This window comes from Tachypleus tridentatus, chromosome 1 (genome assembly GCF_004210375.1).
Source record: "Tachypleus tridentatus isolate NWPU-2018 chromosome 1, ASM421037v1, whole genome shotgun sequence".
In the NCBI taxonomy this organism is placed as follows: Eukaryota; Metazoa; Arthropoda; class Merostomata; order Xiphosura; family Limulidae; genus Tachypleus; species Tachypleus tridentatus.
In genome coordinates this window covers 180427723-180449650 of record NC_134825.1, presented here as the reverse complement: position 1 = coordinate 180449650, position 21928 = coordinate 180427723, and the positions used below count along the sequence as shown (strand labels likewise).

The window sequence follows — 21928 nt, the reverse complement described above, 5'->3', positions numbered from 1 at the left end:
ACAGTGTAGACTGGTGTACAGAAGTAGATTGGTGGACTGTGCAGTGTAGACTGGTGTACAGAATAATATTGATGGACTGTGCAGTGTAGACTGGTGTACTGAAGTAGATGGGTAAACTATACAGTGTAGACTGGTGTATAGAAATAGATTGGTGGACTATACATTGTAGACAGATACACAGAGGTAGATTGGTAAACTGTACAGTGTAGACTGGTGTACAGAAATAGATGGTTGACTATACATTGTACATTGGTGTACAGAAGTGGATTGGTTAATTGTACAGTGTAGATAGGTGTACAGAAGTAGATTGGTGGACAATACAGTGTAGACTGGTGTACAGAAGTAGATTGGTGGAATGTACAGTGTAGTCTGGGGTACACAAATAGGTTTGGAGAATGTACATTGTAGTCTGGTGTGTAGAAGTGGATTGGTAGAATGTATAGTGTAGACTGGTGAACAGAGGTAGATTGGTAAACTGTACAGTGTAGACTGGTGTAGAGAAATATTTTTAAGAATGTACAGTGTAGAGAGGTTCACAGAAGTAGATTGGTAGAATGTATAGTATAGAGTGGTGTTCAGAAGTGGATCGGTGGACTGTAGAGTGCAGACTGGTGTACAGAAGTAGATTAGCAGACTGTGCAGTGTAAACTGGAATACAGAAAAAGATTGGTGGACTATACAGTGTAGACTGGTGTACAGAAAGAATTTGGAAGAATGTACAGTGTAGACAGGTGCACAGAAGTAGATTGGTGGACTGTACAGTGTAGACTGGTGTACAGAAATAGGTTGGGAGAATGTACTCTGTAGTCTGGTGAAGAGAAGTAGATTTGTAGAATGTACAGTGTAGACTGGAGTAAAGAAATAGGTTGGTAAACTATACAGCGTACACAGGTGCACAGAGGTAGATTGGTAATCTGTACAGTGTAGACTGGTGTACAGAAGTAGAATGGTAAATTGTACAGTGTAGAGAGGTGTACAGAAGTAATTTGGTAGAATTTACAGTGCAGACTGGTGAACAGAAGTAGATTGGTAAACAGTACAGTGTAGACTGGTGTACATAAGTAGATTGGTAGAATGTATAGTATAGACTGGTGTACAGAAGTAGATTGGTAGAATGTACAGTGTAGACAGGTGAACAGAGGTAGATTGGTAAACTGTACAGTGTAGACTGGTGTACAGAAGTAGATTGGTGGACTGTTCAGTGTAGACTGGTGTACAGAAGTAGATTGGTACACTGTACAGTGTAGACTGGTGTACATTAGTAGATTGATGGACTGTGCAGTGTAGACTTCCTACTTGGTGAACTGTGACACTACAAAAGATTAACATATTCCTACTTGGTGAACTGTGACACTACAAAAGATTAACATATTCCTACTTGGTGAACTGTGACACTACAAAAGATTAACATATTCCTACTTGGTGAACTGTGACACTACAAAAGATTAACACATTCCTACTTGGTGAACTGTGACACTTCAAAAGATTAACATATTCCTACTTGGTGAACTGTGACACTACAAAAGATTAACTGTGATGTTAAAGGCAGTGAATTTTCTTGTGAATTTCAGAGTCTTTTCTTTGTAATGTCTTCCTGGTTCTTAAAGAATGAACTGTGTCATTAACCAATAACATCCATGTGGTAACCACACCTTCTGTAAGAGTGAACTGAATCATTAACCATTAACAATCAGGTGGTAACCACACCTTCTGTAAGAGTGAACTGAATCATTAACCATTAACAATCAGGTGGTAACCACACCTTCTGTAAGAGTGAACTGTATCATTAACCATTAACAATCAGGTGGTAACCACACCTTCTGTAAGAGTGAACTGAATCATTAACCATTAACAACCAGGTGGTAACCACACCTTCTGTAAGAGTGAACTGAATCATTAATCATTAACAATCAGGTGGTAACCACACCTTCTGTAAGAATGAACTATATCACAAACACATCTCAATCCATAAGCTGGCTAGTAAGAGAAAAATACTTGATACAAGAAAGAAGTGTCAACTTCTTAAAGATATTTAACAAACATAATATGAAATCCTTTCAACAAACTGAAAGAAGAGGTCTAGTTTCTCCTTAGTTATGTGGGTTTGTTCATCTCCTATAGCTAGATAGAAGAGGGCTAGTTTCTCCTTAGTTATGTGGGTTTGTTCATCTTCTATAGCTAGATAGAAGAGGGCTAGTTTCTCCTTAGTTATGTGGGCGTGTTCATCTCCTATAGCTAGATAGAAGAGGGCTAGTTTCTCCTTAGTTATGTGGGCGTGTTCATCTCCTATAGCTAGATAGAAGACGGCTAGTTTCTCCTTAGTTATGTGGGTTTGTTCATCTTCTATAGCTAGAAAGATGAGGTCCAGTTTTTTCTTAGTTATGTGGGCGTGTTCATCTTCTATAGCTAGAAAGAAGAGGTCTAGTTTGTCGCTAGTTATGTGGGTTTGTTCATCTTCTATAGCTAGAAAGAAAAGGACCAGTTTCTCGTTAGTTATGTGGGTTTGTTCATCTTCTATAGCTAGAAAGAAGAGGGCTAGTTTCTCCTTAGTTATGTGGGCGTGTTCATCTTCTATAGCTAGAAAGAAGAGGTCTAGTTTGTCGCTAGTTATGTGGGTTTGTTCATCTTCTATAGCTAGAAAGAAAAGGACCAGTTTCTCGTTAGTTATGTGGGTTTGTTCATCTTCTATAGCTAGAAAGAAAAGGACCAGTTTCTCGTTAGTTATGTGGGTTTGTTCATCTTCTATAGCTAGATAGAAGAGGTCTAGTTTCTCCTTTGTTATGTGGGTTTGTTCACCTTCTATAGCTAGAAAGAAAAGGACCAGTTTCTCCTTAGTTATGTGGGCGTGTTCATCTTCTATAGCTAGAAAGAAGAGGTCTAGTTTGTCGCTAGTTATGTGGGTTTGTTCATCTTCTATAGCTAGAAAGAAAAGGACCAGTTTCTCGTTAGTTATGTGGGTTTGTTCATCTTCTATAGCTAGAAAGAAAAGGACCAGTTTCTCGTTAGCTATGTGGGTTTGTTCATCTTCTATAGCTAGATAGAAGAGGTCTAGTTTCTCGTTAGTTATGTGGGTGTGTTCATCTTCTATAGCTAGAAAGAAAAGGACCAGTTTCTCCTTAGTTATGTGGGTTTGTTCATCTTCTATAGCTAGAAAGAAAAGGACCAGTTTCTCCTTAGTTATGTGGGTTTGTTCATCTTCTATAGCTAGAAAGAAAAGGACCAGTTTCTCGTTAGTTATGTGGGTTTGTTCATCTTCTATAGCTAGAAAGAAAAGGACCAGTTTCTCGTTAGTTATGTGGGTTTGTTCATCTTCTATAGCTAGATAGAAGAGGTCTAGTTTCTCCTTTGTTATGTGGGTTTGTTCACCTTCTATAGCTAGAAAGAAAGGACCAGTTTCTCCTTAGTTATGTGGGTTTGTTCATCTTCTATAGCTAGAAAGAAAAGGACCAGTTTCTCGTTAGTTATGTGGGTTTGTTCATCTTCTATAGCTAGAAAGAAAAGGACCAGTTTCTCGTTAGTTATGTGGGTTTGTTCATCTTCTTTCGCTAGAAAGAAAAGGACCAGTTTCTCGTTAGTTATGTGGGTTTGTTCATCTTCTATAGCTAGAAAGAAAAGGACCAGTTTCACGTTAGTTATGTGGGTTTGTTCATCTTCTATAGCTAGAAAGAAAAGGACCAGTTTCTCGTTAGTTATGTGGGTTTGTTCATCTTCTATAGCTAGAAAAAAAAGGACCAGTTTCTCGTTAGTTATGTGGGTGTGTTCATCTTCTATAGCTAGAAAGAAAAGGTCCAGTTTCTCGTTAGTTATGTGGGTGTGTTCATCTTCTATAGCTAGAAAGAAAAGGACCAGTTTCTCGTTAGTTATGTGGGTGTGTTCATCTTCTATAGCTAGAAAGAAAAGGTCCAGTTTCTCGTTAGTTATGTGGGTGTGTTCATCTTCTATAGCTAGAAAGAAAAGGACCAGTTTCTCGTTAGTTATGTGGGTGTGTTCATCTTCTATAGCTAGAAAGAAGAGGTCTAGTTTCTCGTTAATTATTTGGGTGTGTTCATCTTCTATAGCTAGAAAGAAAAGGACCAGTTTCTCATTACTTATGTGGGTGTGTTCATCTTCTATAGCTAGAAAGAGAAGGACCAGTTTCTCGTCAGTTATGTGGGTTTGTTCATCTTCTAAAGCTAGAAAGAAGAGGTCTAGTTTCTCGTTAGTTATGTGGGTGTGTTCATCTTCTATAGCTAGAAAGAAAAGGACCAGTTTCTCGTTAGTTATGTGGGTGTGTTCATCTTCTATAGCTAGATAGAAGAGGGCTAGTTTCTCCTTAGTTATGTGGGTTTGTTCATCTTCTATAGCTAGAAAGAAGAGGTCCAGTTTCTCGTTAGTTATGTGGGTTTGTTCATCTTCTATAGCTAGAAAGAAGAGGTCTAGTTTCTCGTTAGTTATGTGGGTTTGTTCATCTTCTATAGCTAGAAAGAAGAGGTCCAGTTTCTCCTTAGTTATGTGGGTTTGTTCATCTTCTATAGCTAGAAAGAAAAGGACCAGTTTCTCGTTAGTTATGTGGGTGTGTTCATCTTCTATAGCTAGAAAGAAGAGGTCCAGTTTCTCGTTAGTTATGTGGGTTTGTTCATCTTCTATAGCGAGAAAGAAGAGGTCTAGTTTCTCGTTAGTTATGTGAGTTTGTTCATCTTCTATAGCTAGAAAGAAGAGGTCTAGTTTCTCGTTAGTTATGTGGGTGTGTTCATCTTCTATAGCTAGAAAGAAAAGGACCAGTTTCTCGTTAGCTATGTGGGTTTGTTCATCTTCTATAGCTAGAAAGAAAGGACCAGTTTCTCGTTAGTTATGTGGGTGTGTTCATCTTCTATAGCTAGAAAGAAGAGGTCCAGTTTCTCGTTAGTTATGTGAGTTTGTTCATCTTCTATAGCTAGAAAGAAAGGACCAGTTTCTCGTTAGTTATGTGGGTGTGTTCATCTTCTATAGCTAGATAGAAGAGGGCTAGTTTCTCCTTTGTTATGTGGGTTTGTTCATCTTCTATAGCTAGATAGAAGAGGGCTAGTTTCTCCTTAGTTATGTGGGTTTGTTCATCTTCTATAGCTAGAAAGAAGAGGTCCAGTTTCTTGTTAGTTATGTGGGTTTGTTCATCTTCTATAGCTAGAAAGAAGAGGTCTAGTTTCTCGTTAGTTATGTGGGTTTGTTCATCTTCTATAGCTAGAAAGAAAAGGACCAGTTTCTCGTTAGTTATGTGGGTTTGTTCATCTTCTATAGCTAGAAAGAAAAGGACCAGTTTCTCGTTAGTTATGTGGGTTTGTTCATCTTCTATAGCGAGAAAGAAGAGGTCTAGTTTCTCGTTAGTTATGTGGGTGTGTTCATCTTCTATAGCTAGATAGAAGAGGGCTAGTTTCTCCTTTGTTATGTGGGTTTGTTCATCTTCTATAGCTAGAAAGAAGAGGTCCAGTTTCTCGTTAGTTATGTGGGTTTGTTCATCTTCTATAGCTAGAAAGAAAAGGACCAGTTTCTCGTTAGTTATGTGGGTGTGTTCATCTTCTATAGCTAGAAAGAAAAGGATCAGTTTCTCGTTAGTTATGTGGGTTTGTTCATCTTCTATAGCTAGAAAGAAAAGGACCAGTTTCTCGTTAGTTATGTGGGTTTGTTCATCTTCTATAGCGAGAAAGAAAAGGACCAGTTTCTCGTTAATTATGTGGGTTTGTTCATCTTCTATAGCTAGAAAGAAAAGGATCAGTTTCTCGTTAGTTATGTGGGTTTGTTCATCTTCTATAGCTAGAAAGAAAAGGATCAGTTTCTCGTTAGTTATGTGGGTTTGTTCATCTTCTATAGGTAAAAGAAAAGGACCAGTTTCTCGTTAGTTATGTGGGTTTGTTCATCTTCTATAGCTAGAAAGAAGAGGTCTAGTTTCTCGTTAGTTATGTGGGTGTGTTCATCTTCTATAGGTAAAAGAAAAGGACCAGTTTCTCGTTAGTTATGTGGGTTTGTTCATCTTCTATAGCTAGAAAGAAGAGGTCTAGTTTCTCGTTAGTTATGTGGGTGTGTTCATCTTCTATAGCTAGAAAGAAAAGGACCAGTTTCTCGTTAGTTATGTGGGTTTGTTCATCTTCTATAGGTAAAAGAAAAGGACCAGTTTCTCGTTAGTTATGTGGGTTTGTTCATCTTCTATAGCTAGAAAGAAGAGGTCTAGTTTCTCGTTAGTTATGTGGGTGTGTTCATCTTCTATAGGTAAAAAGAAAAGGACCAGTTTCTCCTTAGTTATGTGGGTTTGTTCATCTTCTATAGCTAGAAAGAAGAGGTCCAGTTTCTCGTTAGTTATGTGGGTTTGTTCATCTTCTATAGCTAGAAAGAAGAGGTCCAGTTTCTCGTTAGTTATGTGGGTTTGTTCATCTTCTATAGCTAGAAAGGTCTAGTTTCTCGTTAGTTGTTATGTGGGTTTGTTCATCTTCTATAGCTAGAAAGGTCTAGTTACTGTTCTACTTATGAGGGTTTTTTGGTTTTGGACAAGTAGAAAGTGCTTTTTTTTTTCTTCCCTAATTTTGAGTATGTGTGAAAATGGGATGTGTGGATATTATTGGTTAGCAATTAAACTTTAACCTTAAGTTCTTGTTATAAATCTTTTGTCTTGACAATCACTTCTATATCACTGTGTCATCTACGTGCCAGAAACAGGAAACCTATCTGATATTCAGATCCACTGAGTATTTCACTTTCAAAATGCTCCATAAAGATGTTGAGTAGAAATGGTTCCTCATGTCCATACCATATATTTGTGTAATATTGTTTTATACATTTCAACACATATTTCAAATAGTGAGATAAAAGTATTTTAGGTTCTCTATCCTACAGTTTTTTTGTTGTTGTTGGCAAAATCTGATAATGATGTGAAACAAAGTCAGGCTTAGTAATTAAGTATCCTTATTGTTTTAATATTCTTAAAGCTCCTATGAAACAATGTCAGGTTTAGTAATTAAATATCATTATTGTTTTAATTTTCTTAAGGCTGCTGTAAAACAAAGTCAGGTTTAGTAATTAAATACCCTTATTGTTTTAATTTTCTTAAGGCTGCTGTAAAACAAAGTCAGGTTTAGTAATTAAATACCCTTATTGTTTTAATTTTCTTAAGGCTGCTGTAAAACAAAGTCAGGTTTAGTAATTAAATATCATTATTATGTTTTAATTTTCTTAAGGCTGCTGTGAAACAGTCAGGTTTAGTAATTAAATACCCTTATTGTTTTAATTTTCTTAAGGCTGCTGTAAAACAAAGTCAGGTTTAGTAATTAAATACCCTTATTGTTTTAATTTTCTTAAGGCTGCTGTAAAACAAAGTCAGGTTTAGTAATTAAATACCCTTATTGTTTTAATTTTCTTAAGGCTGCTGTAAAACAAAGTCAGGTTTAGTAATTAAATATCATTATTATGTTTTAATTTTCTTAAGGCTGCTGTGAAACAAAGTCAGGTTTGGTAATTAAATATCCTTATTGTTTTAATTTTCTTAAGGCTGCTGTGAAACAAAAGGGAATTTGTGAAGTCTTAATTTCCATGGTAAAAGAATACAGAGGGTAAGAGAGTTAAAATAAACAGTCATCTTTAGCCAATACAAGAACATCTGCTATCTGGTGAACTCACAGTTTTTAATTTGATGTAACCTTTTCTATGTCTCTAAGGATATGTGACAAAAATTTAAAATGTCTCCACCTGGTTAGGAAGCTTTATGCCATACACTTTTTCTAAACAGTTGACCATGTTTTTGTTGTAGTTTTCTCACTTCAATTTCCTTAAACAAAAAGTGATATTTTGAAGAAGTGTTCTCTTTTGGCTGTAGAAGTGCAGTAGTAGCCTTTCAGTAGTTTATTTTTTCAATCTTCTTGTTAAAACTGATTTTTTTTAAACCAACAGCATCAATAAAACAATTATTCTGACGTAACATGAAGCACAGACCTCATACCTTAAAGCATAACATCCTAATAAAGCAGTCACCCAACATACAACACATTAGCCTACTTTTTACTATGGTTGTGAACCATACACTGTGTTTATGAACAAAATTAACAACTCTTTTAGAAGCTGACTTGTTTTATTTAGTTTTCTGTTCCCATGAGTACAAAATCAACAAATAATCATAAAATAAAAACTGAGCAAAGTTCATATTAGAAATGAAAACATGAACTATAAATAATTAAATCAAAAACAAACAAAATGTTTGATATATAAATAACATCATACCAAGTAACATAAGTATAAAAATATGAAAAGCAAAATGAACAAACCACAAAAAAGTCTTCATCTGTATATAACAAGTTTTTACCTTTAAATATGTCTACTGAATCTACCCACATTCATTCTAAAACTACATACATGTACTGAACTGCTTCTATGTTCATACTTTCCAAGTAGTAAGTGATTTATATTAGTTTTATCCTAAAACTACATAAGCTGGACTTCATGCTTTCCATGACAACTGTTTTTGGACTAGTGTTAAATTTTTGTACAAACTTAATAATAAATTAAGTTTCAGTAAAGTAACTGAGTTAATTATAGAAATTTTTGTTTCTTACAGCATAAAGATAAGCAGAAAGTAGCCTTCTTACAGTATTATCATCATGGAAAACACAAGAACGAATATTTGATTAAATCCTAATTCTGTGTAGTTTTCAAAGGTTCTTGAATGTAGTTCCTTCACGAAAATGGAGGAAATCATGATAAGTTATAGAAAACAATTTTCAATACAGAATATCTTGTTGTCTTATTGAAAGATTCCTATTTTACTGAGACAACTTTTAGTACAGACACAAAACAAGACAACCATAGGATGTTAACATTATTTACTTTTAACCTTAAAAAGATGGTTTCATGTTTGTTTTAGAAAATGTTTGAAATGTTAGAAGAGAGAACATTTCAGATGTTTAGAGCTCTCCACCAGTTGTTTCAAAATAGGTTCACATCATACATTACTAGATTAGTAAGAATAGAAAAACTTTTGAAATAAAAAACTGACTTCATTAGAGATTAACCACCTTTGAATTAACAAAATACAAAAGCGTGGCTGTTAAAAGTTTGAACTGAATTTAATGCAACAAAATTTATTAATTGGAACCAATTTCAACACTGCTGTGTTTCACTTAAATGCCATGTATACATGTTTTCCTTTCAATACAAGCTTATGGATACACTGTGCAGTCTCAAATATGTCTGCTATATTTAATTTCAACTTAATAAGACTCAGTGTTATTTTTGGTGTGCAGAAAACAAGTGTAAACAAAACATGAAAAACATCTAATTAAGTCAAACAGATACACCAGGAATGTGAAAGTCTGGAAAAATAATAACTTACACTTGACTGACTTACACTGAAAATGAGTCTTAAAAGAAACCTAACATATATATATATATATAATTAAAATATGTTAATTAGCTTATAAAAACAAACAGTGAGATTGAGCTATGACCATTTCTAGTAATCCTGTACTCATAAAGTCCATGAAAAACTGGAGATTAGCTTATAAAAACAAACAGTGAGATTAAGCTATGACCATTTCTAGTAATCCTGTACTCAAAGTCCATGAAAAACTGGAGATTAGCTTATAAAAACAAATGCTAAGACAATTTATGGCAAACCTTTACTCATTAAAAATGGGATTCTTTTGTTTGAAAACAAAATATTAACATAAATTTTGTAGCACAAGCTCAACCATACTCAAGAAAACAAAAACAATTACAAGAATTGTACAATATTCAAAACATCTACAGAATTCACATAAAATATGGGTAAGTGAAGCTTGATATTAGAAATAAACTACAGGTTAGTGAAGCTGGACATTAGAAATAATAATGTAAAGATTGGTTAATGTTAAGAAAAATTGTTAAAAAAAGTGGTACTGTTCTCTGTCGTACATTAAATAATGCTGAGTGGTACTGTTCTCTGTTAATGAAGCTGGATATTAGAAATAATAATGTAAAGATTGGTTAACGTTAAGAAAAATTGTTAAAAAAAGTGGTACTGTTCTCTGTCGTACATTAAATAATGCTGAGTGGTACTGTTCTCTGTCGTACATTAAATAATGCCGAGTGGTACTGTTCTCTGTCGTACATTAAATAATGCCGAGTGGTACTGTTCTCTGTTAATGAAGCTGGATATTAGAAATAATAATGTAAAGATTGGTTAGCGTTAAGAAAAATTGTTAAAAAAAAAGTGGTACTGTTCTCTGTGCATTACATTAAATAAAGGTAAGTGGTACTGTTCCTATCGTACATTAAATAAAGGTAAGTGGTACTGTTCCCTGTCGTACATTAAATAATGCTGAGTGGTACTGTTCTCTGTCGTACATTAAATAAAGGTAAGTGGTACTGTTCCCTGTCGTACATTAAATAAAGGTAAGTGGTACTGTTCCCTGTCGTACATTAAATAAAGGTAAGTGGTACTGTTCCCTGTTGTACATTTAATAACAGTAAGTGGTACTGTTCTCCTTCATATATTTAATGTTTGTTAAACAAACATAAGTGCAAGAATGAATCTGGGTTATTTTAGTAAAGAAAACAACAAAAATGAAAGCCAGGTTCTGTCTGGGTGCATGAAACAACAGAAGTATAAACTTGTGAGTTAGAGTTCTCTTCTATTTCCATCACAAGACCTCTAGCATAATAAAAACTCTTGTTGAAAGACTGATATATATATGCATGTGTATGTAATAAACCATGGAAATTCTGTTGATAATTGAGGATCTAACTACAAGCATGGGAGACTGTCAAGTGACATATATATTCCTCACATGGACATTTAGTTAACTCAAAAATGGAAACAATGAAATTTTATATTGTCTCTTATAAGAGAAACATTATGTTAAAAAAATAATTTATAACACAGGGAAGGAATTGTGGGAAGTAATTAAAAACAAGATTGGAATCTTCGTGAATCTTTGCAAAAAAATATTTAATTTGAAATGGACATGAAATTAAGTTAATCCAACACCTCACTCTATCATAGACAGATTAGGCCTAACTCCTCTGTCTTTAGATGCAGAGTGAAACAGACTGGGAAGGTAAGTTAGCACAAACAAAGATGATTAACTGGTGGAAAGAATCAGCCTGGTAGTCAAGAACACCTTGGACATTATCAGATGTATACATAACAATACAAACTTACTGTTGACAAACATCACTTATTTAAACAACTAACTTTAAAGATATAATTGTTTACTTCCTTACATTGAAAGCTCCAACAATTTACATAATATGAATTGTTCCAAACTTACTTTAACTTAAGAATATTACATAATTGTTATGGCTTTAACGCATTTTACTAGTTGGTGAGGCATGATTGTAGTAGTTTTACTTATTACAAAATGATAGTATAAGACCTGGTATATTTTTAAATAATCACATTGTTGTTCTAGTCCCTAACGATTTTAATAATTACAAGAATATATAATAATAGTATTTTTATTATACCTGTTCTGTCAACAACTGATAAAACAAATACTGGAATACTGTTACTGTGCACTCTTCTAATTCTTAAAATTATTAAAGTACTAGAAAAGAATATAATACTTAAAACATACTAGGTCTAATACCAACATCTTATAACAAGATTTGATTATTCATTATAATAAATAAATCCATAATTTTAAACAGAAGTTTAACAACTAGCATTATTTGTTAGATGGTTTACACAATGAAAATAACTGAAGAACAAACACAACTCTTTCACCAAGTAACTTAAAAGTTTGAAGACATTGAGATACAGTTATAAAATTTTGTATTTCACACTAGTTAACTACTTTACCTGCAGTCTCACCTTTCATTCAATTTACTAAGAGAATTAACACAGCAACAAATCCCTTTGACATCTACCACACTTGTCATTGTTATTCTGCTAATTTAAACTATGGTAAACAGTGTTTAGATGTCAGAGATTCATTTCAACAATTGTTTACTTAATATCTGTATAAGCACAGAGTGATAAGTGCTTACGTTTCTTACTGGAAGAATTAAATGTTTAACTATATTTACCTTGAAGGATTCTACAATATTATATAAAGCAACATTGCATAGATACAAAACATAGAAAAAATCCATAAATAATTAAATCTCCCTAATATTACAAATATAAAGTAAAATATTAATATAAAGTTACCAAACATGCTGGGTCTACATGTTTGATAATTTATTACTAATGTTTCCTGTTCTGGTCCTAATTTTGAATGAAGTAACCAACATACACAACTGTAGACAATGGAATCAAAACATAAATTACTGAAGCGTCTATACTCTAGATTCATACTTTCCGAGATGTTCCAACTCTGTAGATGCAGTGACTTGAGAATACTTTGATGGCTGAATTCCGACCTTACAAGCAACTACTGTAGCATGGTCAAGCTTTCCAGGAACCATGGCTAACTTATCTCCAACCTTCCTGCGGCGTCTTCGTTGTTCCAGTTGATTCAGAGCATCGGCACTATCCTTGTAAAGTTCAGGGTCCTCCAGAATCCTCCTTTTAGCCACCGTCAACTTGGTGGCAAAATCGACATCTGTTCACAAAGCTGGTGCAGTTTCACAAGGTCGATCACCTTTGTTCACTCCATTAGTTAGGAGGTCCTCCATACGAAGCAGCGTCAGCTCATGCCGCTGGTGAGCTTCAACCACTGGCAAAGCAAACTCTGCTGCTGAGATGGGTTTCTCGTTTCCATTACTGTTTGTTCTGTGGAGCAGGCGCTGCCTTTGGACGTCTTCTGAAGTACCGTCCACAGAAGGGATTCTTTCTGTTGTTTTAGGAAGAGCAAATTTCCCCACAACAGGGTCAAAGTTGTCCGATATTCCATCACTTGTTAAAACACTATATCACCCGCTCGACCGTGGTCATAGCAACAGTCAAGTTACTGAGTTCGGGGTTTTGTCCATCCACGGGACCAAGAGCTCCCAGAGCATCCCTCATGTCACGCATGGAATAAATGTCATGAGATCCTAAATATCCAATATTCAAATGTGGTTTAATATCTTACTCATAATACATATTTCACACACAGGGACTACTTACACTGTGTATACAGCTACTGACAACATCACTCACAGGGACTACTTGCATTCTGTACACAGCTACTGACAGCATCACTCACAGGGACTACTTGCATTCTGTACACAGCTACTGACAGCATCACTCACAGGGACTATTGCATTCTGTACACAGCTACTGACAGCATCATCACTCACAGGGACTATTGCATTCTGTACACAGCTACTGACAACATCACTCACAGGGACTACTTGCATTCTGTTACAGCTACTGACCACATCATCACTCACAGGGACTACTTGCATTCTGTACACCAGCTACTGACAACATCACTCACAGGGACTACTTGCATTCTGTACACAGCTACTGACACTTCACACACAGGGAATACTTGCATTCTGTACACCAGCTACTGACAACATCACTCACAGGGACTACTTGCATTCTGTACACAGCTACTGACAACATCACTCACAGGGACTACTTGCATTCTGTACACAGCTACTGACACTTTACACACAGGGACTACTTGCATTCTGTGCACAGCTACTGACAACATCACTCCACAGGGACTACTTGCATTCTGTACTCAAGCTACTGACAACTCACTCACGGGACTACTTGCATTCTGTGTACCTTCACGACCGACTTCACACACAGGGACTACTTGCATTCTGTACACAGCTACTGACACTTCACACACAGGACTACTTGCATTCTGTGCACAGCTACTGACAACATCACTCACGGGACTACTTGCATTCTGTACACAGCTACTGACAACATCACTCACAGGGACTACTTGCATTCTGTACACAGCTACTGACAACATCACTCACAGGGACTACTTGCATTCTGTGCACAGCTACTGACAACATCACTCCACAGGGACTACGTTGCATTCTGTGGCTACTGACAACATCACTCACAGGGACTACTTGCATTCTGTGCACAGCTACTGACAACATCACTCACAGGGGACTACTTGCATTCTGTACACAGGCTACTGACAACATCACTCACAGGGACTACTTGCATTCTGTGCACAGCTACTGACAACATCACTCACAGGGACTACTTGCATTCTGTACACAGCTACTGACAACATCACTCACAGGGACTACTTGCATTCTGTAGCACAGCTACTGACACTTCACACACAGGGACTACTTGCATTCTGTATACAGCTACTGACAACATCTCACTCACAGGGACTACTTGCATTCTGTACACAGCTACTGACAACATCACTCACAGGGACTACTTGCATTCTGTACACAGCTACTGACAACATCACTCACAGGGACTACTTGCATTCTGTACCAGCTACTGACAACATCATCACACAGGGACTACTTGCATTCTGTGCAAGCTACTGACAACTTCACACATAGGGACTACTTGCGTTCTGTATACAGCTACTGACACCTTCACACAGGGACTACTTGCATTCTGTATACAGCTACTGACACTTCACACACAGGGACTACTTACAGTTCTGTATGCAGCTACTGACAACAGATTCATATTGTTATAAACCAGCACTAAGTTACATTACAATTGTTGTAAAATAATTTAAATATTTCTTTTACTATTAAAAACCACAATACTGCTAACACACACACACACAGTACCACCATGTTTTATTTCTATTATAATACACCTACAATATGTACTCACATTTGTTTTCAGCTTGTTTAATACTTACATAGTGTACTTTGCTTGGGTTATGATGCTGATGTGACCTCATGTGCATGAAAACCTGATTTCTTTAATATGTACCACTGAACCACAAGACAAATTTAATAACCTTAAACTGTTTACAATACGCATTGCTTTTTAAAGGTACAAATTCAACATATTTAATAAACAATATCTCATCCTTTTTAACCATTTCACTGCAGCTGGGACATATATCCCCACTGTCATTCAAAATTGCTGCACGAGATAAAATGTTGATATGTGATTTCCCTCGTTATGTTTCACTCAGTCTAAGGTAACCAACATGTTTGAGTACAATGTACAAGTGCATGCTGATCGTGCCCTCATCACTATAGCAACAAATAGCAACCCTAACTACTATATAAATAGGCTTGACTCAGATTTAACTTAGAGGGTAGTAAAGTGAGTCAAGAAATGTTAAAATGTATGATGATGGAAGGTGAAAGAGACAAGAAGATGCTATCTCTCCATCTAGTGATGACAATTAAAATGATTAACCTGCATCTAGCAGAGAAAGGTGTAAGCAAGACAAGAAGATGCTATTTCTCCATCTAGTGATGACAATTAAAATGATTAACCTGCATCTAGCAGAGAAAGGTGTAAGCAAGACAAGAAGATGCTATTTCTCCATCTAGTGATGACAATTAAAATGATTAACCTGCATCTAGCAGAGAAAGGTGTAAGCAAGACAAGAAGATGCTATTTCTCCATCTAGTGATGACAATTAAAATGATTAACCTGCATCTAGCAGAGAAAGGTGTAAGCAAGACAAAGAAGATGCTATTTCTCCATCTAGTGATGACAATTAAAATGATTAACCTGGATCTAGCAGAGAAAGGTGTAAGCAAGACAAGAAGATGCTATCTCTCCATCTAGTGATGACAATTAAAATGATTAACCTGGATCTAGCAGAGAAAGGTGTAAGCAAGACAAGAAGATGCTATTTCTCCATCTAGTGATGACAATTAAAATGATTAACCTGGATCACAGCAGAGAAGGTGTAAGCAAGACAAGAAGATGCTATCTCTCCATCTAGTGATGACAATTAAAATGATTAACCTGGATCTAGCAGAGAAGGTGTAAGCAAGACAAGAAGATGCTATCTCTCCATCTAGTGATGACAATTAAAATGATTAACCTGGATCTAGCAGAGAAAGGTGTAAGCAAGACAAGAAGATGCTATCTCTCCATCTAGTGATGACAATTAAAATGATTAACCTGGATCTAGCAGAGAAGGTGTAAGCAAGACAAGAAGATGCTATTTCTCCATCTAGTGATGACAATTAAAATGATTAACCTGGATCTAGCAGAGAAAGGTGTAAGCAAGACAAAGAAGATGCTATCTCTCCATCTAGTGATGACAGTCAGGGAAGATATAACCTGGACCCAGCAGAGGAAGGTGTAAACAGCAGTAACAACGGAAGCGTTCTTCCTAATTACTGTGTAGAGAGCAGGCTGACTGGGAAATATATACAGCCCAGCAAGTGAACAGGTTAAGTCTTTCGAAACAAAACTTTAATACCTTTCTTAGTTTATTTCTCTCCTATAGTACAGAAAATATTATACACACCGGCCTCACTTCTTTGAAAGTTAACCGAAACATGTTGACAATGTTACTTGAAATATACTCACTTAATTTAGTCATTCTAGTTTGACCCCGATGAAGAAAGATCTACCTTTAAATAGCATTCAGTCAGAAGACTTCATATTTTTGTATTTTATATTAAAATGCAAATAAATGTTAAATTTTGATTTATTCAACATGTAATAATAAATCTCACAAAGGAAAATGATAATATATGGTTAAACATTGTTCATTCAACATGTAATAATAAATCTCACAAAGAGAAAATGATAATATATGGTTAAACATTGTTCATTCAACATGTAATAATAAATCTCACAAAGGAAAATAATAATATATGGTTAAACATTGTTCAGAGGAGGAGCAAATGAGAAAAGATATATCTTCAATCACCCAGTAAGCTCTGTTTATTCTTTCTGGAAGCAGTAACATAGTGCAACCATGTGACCAACTTACAGTCATATGATTCACAGCTTCCACACTGTGTATTCACTTGTTGTATTCGATACACATTACATAGTGTTTACTAAAGAGCAACAGTTCCTAATGTTAGTTTTGACAGATGAACAATAAGCAACTTAAACAAAGATGAACTACTGGTTTTCTTAAAGGTTTCTACAACAAATCGTCTCACCTTGAGTGATTTCCATTACTCACATTTCCTGCTGTATACACATGCATGCCAGACTGTCTCCTACATTACACGTACAAACAAGGAACTTGTTGGAATCTTTCATCTGACAAACGACAGCAGCACAAAGTGTTGTTAGCATCCCATCTTCCTGGAGAATCAGGTTGTGTGCCGCATGAAATGACCGCAGAGAAATGAAGCGTCCTGTTTTGGAGACACATCTTTTTTTTACTAATAAAAAATTAATTTCTTAAGCTGAATGCAACATTCAGTAAAATGAAATTTAGCTTTCTGAACATCCTTGTGCACAATTTAACAAATTGTCAATCAAGTCCGCAGTGTGAGTATATTCCATATCCAGGGAAAACACAATATTAAAATAGCGCCACAACACGCGACTTTCCACACAAACTATTAGGTTTTTTTTATTGACCACAAACCTAACTAGTATCAAACACTATTAATAATTCTTATTTATTTTCAATGCTACCATTTAAGACAAATACACTCAGATAAACCAATCTGATTTTTGATTAGAGAAATGAAAACATTAACAATGACAGGTTAAGTTCCTTACCAAGGTTGTTGTCACCACTCTTTCTTCCTGATAAAGTGCATTGTTAAGATAACTCATACACCCATGAACTGCACACCTTGCTGCCAGACAAGACTTCTCTCCCCAGTTCACACCATCAGCTAACACCAGAATACCACTGTTTTCTCTCAAGCACACTCCAAAAGCATCAGCTATTGGTTCACCTATGACATAGAAAAATAAAAATATTAAGTGTTTCTATCAAACTTAATACACAATGGAAGATCTTCCACAGTTCTATACATTTCAATATAACAGACAGTAAGATACACTGTCATTATTTACACTTCATTTTACTTCACTACCACATGTGAACAAGATTCTATACTTCCATTCTCCTAAAGAGATTCTTTATATGTGTTTGTTTGAGTCACAACTGAGAAACTGAAAGCTAGATAAATTTTTAATAATTTGTGTTAAACCAGCATAGTTGTCAGTTTATTTGTGGTTAAATATGTAGTATGCAGGACTAAACACAATGATTTCTGACTTTCAGATAGAGAACACAGGGACAAATAGTTAATACCTTGCATCACCACTTAAAAGATTTTAGTGCATGGGCCTTTACCTACAGTAAATAATGTAAACTTCACTAGTATAGGATGTAGTCAGAGTTAATGCACCCTTGTCAGATAGGAGGGTGTAGCAATCACCTTAAATGTACACCAGAAAAAGTGTTGTCAGTTCTGTATCTGAAATACTTTGCAGGCAACATACACGTTAACTTGGACAGCAACACATACCTTTTCACAAGACAAACACCTAAAATCCTATGTAAGAAGATGGCAGAGGGACTGGTATAGATTAAAAACTGGACTATGCCACTCAGTGTAGGGGCCAACTGGTGATAGAACCAAGCCAAACCATGGCAGATACTTAGTTTTGAGGAAAGGTATTTTACTTTCCCAACTGGAATGTTCAGGTACAGAAGTATACCCTTCACCCCACTCACAAATATACTGGTGATTCAAGGTATTAAATGTTTCAACAGTGAGTGGAAAGGTCAGTGGATGAATGTTACAAGAACTGGAAAATGCCAGATGGACGTTGAAGCTGGGCAAGGTCCAGAGCTGCTGCCTAGTGGTGAAATCACTGAATTAAAGACTACATCTTCTACCAATAAAGAGTGATAGTGCAACAAAACATCCTACAATGGTGCTAAATTATCATGGAATACAAAAGGCTTATTAACTGGCCTGCATATCTCATGGGGCTGGCAAACCATTGTAGATAAAGTAAACCATTAAAATAATAAAACCCTGAGATAATAAGCAAGAAGAATGAAGATTTCCTAGAAACCGGTAGTGGATTAAACATGAGATCAACTTGGTGACCAAGTTATGAAGTAAGATACAGCGAGAATAACTCAAGATATAGAAACACATCAAACTGCTCACCAAGAAGCACCTACAAGTCAGAAGCAGTTTTGTTCAGGTCTCTAGATTCTGACCAAACAACTGCCATAGGCGTTGATTCTGTTAATTGAATATCTGAGAGGAGAATACGTTCATAGCACACTCATAAACTTCCTCTCGAATATTAACAAAAGAAAAAACAATTTGATAATATAGTTCATTACAACTTAATTATACACTAGAAAAACTTATCAGAAGTGACTCTGTAAGCCAAATTATTCAAAATGTTATTTGTGTAAACACAACATTACACAACAAAGAATGATTTTCATTCTGCCATTTTATTTCTGGATAAGAACAGACAACAAACTCAAGCAGCACTGCTTGATTGTTTACTTGTAATAAACATCCAAGGTTGTTTACATTGCTTTTGCATAAACAACAAAGTAACACCTTTAACATAAACCTAAAGAGAACTGTATCCTTACATCTCACCACCATAGAGAAACATAATATATATATTGATATTAATAAACAACAAAAGTACTTTAACATAAAACTAAAGAGAACTGTATCCTTACATCTCACCACCATATTAAGAATATAATATATATATTGATATTAATAAACAAAACAAAGTTACCACTTTATAAAAACTAAAGAGAACTGTATCCTTACATCTCACCACCATATTAAGAAAATATATATATATTGATGTTAATAAACAACAAAGTAACACTTTAACATAAAACTAAGAGAGAACTGTATCCTTACATCTCACCACCATATAGAAACATATAATGTATGATATTAATAAACAACAAGTAACACTTTAACATAAAACTAAAGAGACTGTATCCTTACATCCACAGAAACATAATATATATATTGATGTTAATAAACAACAGAACACTTTAACATAAAAGCTGGGGCATCATACATCTCACCACCATATTAAGAAACATAATATATATATTGATGTTAATAAACAACAAAGTAACACTTTAACATAAAACTAAAGAGAGACTGTATCCTCTACATATCATATTAAGAAAACTATAATATAATATTGATATTAATAAACAACAAAGTACCACTTTAACATAAAACTAAAGAGAACTGTCTTTACATCACCACCATATTAAGAGCATAATATATATATTGATGTTAATAAACAACAAAGTACCACTTTAACATAAAACTAAAGAGATCAACATCGCATCACCATACCACCATATTAGAAACATAATATATATATGATATTAATAAACAACAAAGTAACACTTAACATAAAACTAAAGAGGAACTGTCCTTACATCTCACCACCATATTAAGAAACATAATATATATATTGATATTAATAAACAACAAAGTACCATAACACAACATAAAACTAAAGAGACAATCCTTACATCTCACCACCATATTAAGAACATAATATATATATTGATGTAATAAACAACAAAGTACCACTTTAACATAAAACTAAAGAGAACTGTATCCTTACATCTCACCACCATATTAAGAAACATAATATATATGTTGATATTAATAAACAACAAAGTAACACTTTAACATAAAACTAAAGAGAACTGTATCCTTACATCTCACCACCATATTAAGAAACATAATATATATATTGATATTAATAAACAAAATTAACACTTTAACATAAAACTAAAGGAACTGTATCCTTACATCTCACCACCATATTAAGAACATAATGTATATTGATATTAATAAACAACAAAATACTTTAACATAAAACTAAAGAGACTGTATCCTTACATCTCACCACCATATTAGAAACATAATATATATATTGATATTAATAAACAAAGTAACACTTTAACATAAAACTAAAGAGAACTGTATCCCCATCTCACCACCATATTAAGAAAATAATATATATATTGATGTTAATAAACAACAAAGTAACACTTTAACATAAAACTAAGAGAACTGTATCTTACATCTCACCACCATATTAAGAAACATAATATATATATTGTTATTAATAAACAACAAAGTAACACTTTAACATAAAACTAAAGAGAACTGTATCCTTACATCTCACCACCATATTAAGAAACATAATATATATTGTGAGAATGAGCTCAACATGTTGATGTCAGGGTAGACTGAGTTATGAGTAAACAAAGAACCAACTTCCAGTGCGAGGAACAAAGGTACAGTAAAACGTTATTGTGTAAAACCTACAACAAAGGTGCAGTAAAACGTTGTGTAAAAGACTACAAAGGTCCAGTAAAACGTTTTTGTGTAAAACCACAACAAAGGTCCAGTAAAACATTTTTGTGTAAAAAACCTACAACAAAGGTGCAGTAAAACGTTTTTATGTAAAACCTACAAAAGGTGCAGATAAAACGTTTTATTATTAATACAATAAAGGAACACAGTAAAACGTTAGTGTAAAACCTACAACAAGGGTACAGTAAAATGTTTGTGTAAAACCTAGAACAAAGGTACAGTAAAATGTTATTGTGTAAAACCTACAACAAAGGTTCAGTAAAATGTTTTGTGTAAAACCTACAACAAAGGTTCAGTAAAATGTTATTGTGTAAAACCTAGAACAAAGGTTCAGTAAAACATTATTGTGTAAACCCTAACAAAGGTTCAGTAAAATGTTATTGTGTAAAACCTACAACAGGTTCAGCAAAATGTTATTGTGTAAAACCCACAACAAAGGTTCAGCAAAATGTTATTGTGTAAAACCTACAACAAGGTTCAGTAAAATGTTTTGTGTGAAACCTACAACAAAGGTTCAGTAAAATGTTTTTCCACCAAAATAAAACATCCTTACTAAACATAAAACTAAATACATATTCTAGTTTTACTAGTGATGCTCTGCTATTAGTAGACAGTTTAGAGTAATCTGCATTGTCTCTTTCTGGCCTTTGGAACTGAAAGAACATACAATTTTGCAACAATGGCCATAACTGTCAGATAAGGTTTTCACTACCTTTCCTTGTCCACTGTTGTGGATGACACTCATATAGTGTCGTAGCAACACCATATGCAT

At 34.7% G+C, this 21928-nt stretch overlaps 1 pseudogene; it reads right to left on the bottom strand.

Annotated features, from left to right (window-relative positions):
* Positions 1–12031: 12031 nt before the first annotated feature.
* Positions 12032–21928, bottom strand: LOC143222651 (PP2C-like domain-containing protein CG9801; annotated as a pseudogene).